Consider the following 4418-nt stretch of genomic DNA (forward strand, 5'->3'; position numbering starts at 1 on the left):
TTGCAAAGAGCTGGACATGAGTGAGCAACTAAGTAAGCAAGTGGCATACACAAAACCCCAGATGTTCCAAGTCCCAATGTAGAGGCAATAATTTGAAAGAGGCCCAAGTCAGAGCCATTGGCTTAACTTGGAGAGCCTCTCAAAGAGACAAGAGGAGATTGGGACTCCCCCTAGGGACACAGATGGCTGGTGGCAGCCATTTGGAGGGACCCATTTATCACAGGGTCACTCTTTTGGAAACCTTCCTTTAGCCTATTAGTGCCGAGAGCTTACTCATCTACTGGTGGGCCAGCACCAGCCATGGAACACCCTGGGCTCTGCAGTCAGTTGTGCCAGGACTGGTTCTTGTCCACCAGTGGACTAGCAGCCACCACTTGAGGCAGAGTCTGGCAGCCAGCTGGACTGGGGGCCAGCCCAGCCGGCCAGTATGACCACAGTAGTCAGTCCTGCCACATCAGAAGCTCCCATACAACTCACAGGTGGGGGCACCTCTGGAGCATACAGTTCTGGTGACCAGAGCAGAGTACACTGTTGAGTCCCACAGGACATCTCCACATAAGGCCTGTGTTCAATCAATTAGTCTCCTTCTTAATGTTCTTTGCATAAAAGGACTCCTTAGTAGCTACCATACATACAGACTTTGAGAATGAATGTGTAAAGATGTAGAAAACACACAAATGCAACTTTTGTGGGTTTCTGGGTGTGTCTAAATTGAGGACCTAGGATGATTATGTTATTAACAGTGAAGTGAACTCAGGAGGCAAGCTTGGATTGGGAGGGACTATCTTGGTTCTAAGTCCTATGGCCAAAATGTGAATATGAACTGTCTTTCCCAAGGCCATTGCCAGGAAACACATGCTCTGGGCCTGATAATATTGGGTATCTGCTTTCAGTATTTTGACTGAGAATAATAAGCAAGGTTAAATTTCTCTTGCAGCTATGATACTTAAGCATTAGAGTCCTTGAACGGCATGGGCCCCTTCCAAGACCCTCAGAAGAGTACTGACCACGTAGTTATAAGATCATTTACTTCTTTTTATAAAATTTATAAACATAAGATACTTGAACTGATAAGTGAGACCACTGTATTTCTCCACTCTGATTTCCTTCTCTCATATCCACTTTCTTCTCTCACCAGTTAGTTTGGAATGACCAAATGAGAATGAGCCTTTGGGGGATCTAATTAAGCTAAGAAAGTTGAAATGAAAGTATGTTTAATTTTAGTTTAGTGGGATACATCTATGAGGATTGCAGTTACCTGTCTTTAACTATCTCTTTACTGGTCATTCTAGTCTAGGAATAGCCCTACCATCTGCTATGCCAATAACTCTATTGCTGTGAAATGACTGTGGATAGCCAGAGGCCATATAATAATGTAACAGTGCTTTTGCTATTTGGCCATGGAAACACATATATAGTAAAAGAGAATCAGGACTTGAAATACACAGGTCAGAAACTAGTCTGTGGAACATTCTTCTGATCTTTATACATTTTAAAGTATAAGTGATAAATTCATCTTTCAAATGTTCTCATTTATGAAACATAAACTCAAAAAATGTAGACAATATGCAATTATAAATACGTCTTACTTGTTACTTTTATTGGAATCACATGAAATAAAAAATCAAAATTTTGTGTCTATTAGGACACGAATAGTATGAAAGCTAAGCATGTTTATATATATTCACAAGTTTTATGCATTCCAACATATAAGACCTTTACTAAGTATATCTGATATGTCTTGTCTTGAAGAGAATTCTGGTGGTTTAGGAAGAGGGGCACATGACATCACTAGCAACATGGGAGAAATGTCTGAAAAAAAAACAACACATGCATCTTTACAAAATTTCCACATATATTCATCAGTAAGTCAATGTGCGTAGCATAAGGATCATTTGGTTATGCAATTATGTGGTTCAGCACTATGTAATGACAATTTTGAATGCATTTGCATTGCTTTTGTGTGCACCTTATAAAGATTAAAAAAGAAGTTTTCAGAATAATTAAATGAATGAATAAGCTCTTGAAGTGTTTGACTGTTCAGTTAATAAAGAGTGAAACATAAAAATACATTTGAAAAAAAGCTTACATTTCTTGCTAATTTTAAACAATTATTGATGAAAAGTTAAGATAAAACGTATAATACATTATGTCAACCAGCTGTCACTGACAAATTGATTAGAGTGATCATTTTAAAGATTATTTAATATTAGTCACTCATAAGAAAATTTGAAGTGACCTAAAATCTCATAGGTCATATATGAAAGAAGCTTGATAGTAATTGTAAAAATGGACATGGGTTTTAAATCTGAAAACACTTTTTAAGTCTATCAATGATAGTATAAAAGTAGGTTGATCAATCATGATAAAGGAAAGAGGAAATTATCTCTCTATTCTTCCTGGAGAAATGATATTATAAAACAATGACCATACGAGAAAAGGTATTGGAAATGCAGCCAAAGTAGAGAAAACTTATTACGCATGCATGAGACAGTCGATTAATGAAAATATTAACAGCTTCAAGGAATACTCCCAGTTAAATGTCAGCTTTGAAAAAGTTGATTGGTATTATTCTGATTTATTTTCTCAACAATCACATTTGTATCAAATATAGTTCAAACTTTATAATCATTCTTTTAAGAAGGGATCCCCAAAGTATTTATTTTAATACTCCTAAAAGTTAAATATACAGTATGGCAATGTGTTACTCTTCAACAGATATCCCGGGGAAATTCTCATACAAAGAGAAGCAGAGTGCCGTGCTAGGGGCCTGACAGCTTCTTGTAAAGCTGATCATGGACACACTCAATCCTGGATCAAATACAAAGCTCTGATCAGATTCTTCATTCCGTATGCTTGTGCCTCATATGTCATCTCAGTCCTTAAAATTTCTATACTTTCATTTGTTTGTAATGTTAGGCTTTTCTTATAAACTCCTTCAATATGCTCACTGCTTTTACTCTTATCAAATATGATGGTGTTGATAAGATTTATTCTTAAAAGAACCTAAAACTGAGCATAAATTCAGCAAACACCCAATAAATTAACAATAAATTGACTGGAACTAAAGTGATTGCATGACATCCAATGCCTCCCATTAATCATAAGCAAAGAGGACACCCTTTAAGCAAAACTTGAACAAATTTTTAATAAATATGAAAAAGTTAAAAAATATGACAAGGAGCTTTTCATTATTTAGATCATGTAAAATGAAGCATCTGCACATAAATTCATTCAACCACTGTGGTATCTGCTTTAGGTTATCTGAACCTCTGTTTACTTTCATCATTGACTATGTTCATTTTTTTCCTGTAATAAATACATGCCAGAGAATATCTGGAAGGGTATGAAGGAAATTATTTTGGATTAATGGGGGGTCAATATAATTAGATATTATAGAAGAAGCATTAGCTCCTAAACATAGTATACATATACATGTATATGTGACATTTCCTCATTTCTCCTTTTAAAAGAAGACTCCTAGATTCTTCTCAAAACCATTTGATAGAGTTAAACATTAGGTTGACTTTCATCCTTTTAGAACTTTGTGCAAATACATTTAGTGACAGTTCCTGAGATTGTCGACCCTCTTCATGTAATAATAGGTAGTTGTAGGGAGGGTGATATGTAGGAAGGAGGAAGATGCTATTTTCAAATTTGAGACAGGAGCACATTCAGATTTAGGCATTGCATTAAAGGGATAAGGATACTGGAAATACCTGAAACGGATACAGGGGGTTGACAGTCAAACCAAATTTTATTTAATTTGCCTCTAATTTTACAAAAGGACTTTTCTTGGACTCTATTTCCCCAAATCTTTTTTGCTTGCTTAGTCACATCATCCAAGTCTCTGAACTTTTCTCTACCACCTCCAAGTGCAGGACCTCTTCTCTAGGTTTCTTTCACTATATTTTACTTAGGAATGTCCCTTTCTGAAATTTTGTGTTGTTATTGATGTATAGTTAATTTACAATATTATGTTAGTTTCAGGTATACAACATAGTGATTCAGGTTGTACATATTTTTCAGATTATATCCAATTATATATTGAATATAATTCCTTATGCTATATGGTAAATCTTGTTGCTTTTCTAACAGTAGTTCATATCTGTTCACCTCATCCTCTTAATTTTTCCCTCCCTCTCTTTCCCCTTTGGTAACAAGAAGTTCATTTTCTATGTCTGGGGGTGAGTCTTTTTCTATTTTATATATCAATTAGTTTGCATTATTTTTTAGATTCCACATATAAGTGATATCATACTGTATTTGTCCTTCTTGGACTGACTTCTCTCATTATTAAGGTCCAGCCATATTACTGCAAATGGCAATGTTTAGATTTTTATGGCTAAATAATATTCTGGTGTGTGTGTGTATGCATAGGTATGTATATAGAGTGTGTACATGGAGAAGGCAACAGC

This window comes from Ovis canadensis, chromosome 22 (genome assembly GCF_042477335.2).
Source record: "Ovis canadensis isolate MfBH-ARS-UI-01 breed Bighorn chromosome 22, ARS-UI_OviCan_v2, whole genome shotgun sequence".
In the NCBI taxonomy this organism is placed as follows: Eukaryota; Metazoa; Chordata; class Mammalia; order Artiodactyla; family Bovidae; genus Ovis; species Ovis canadensis.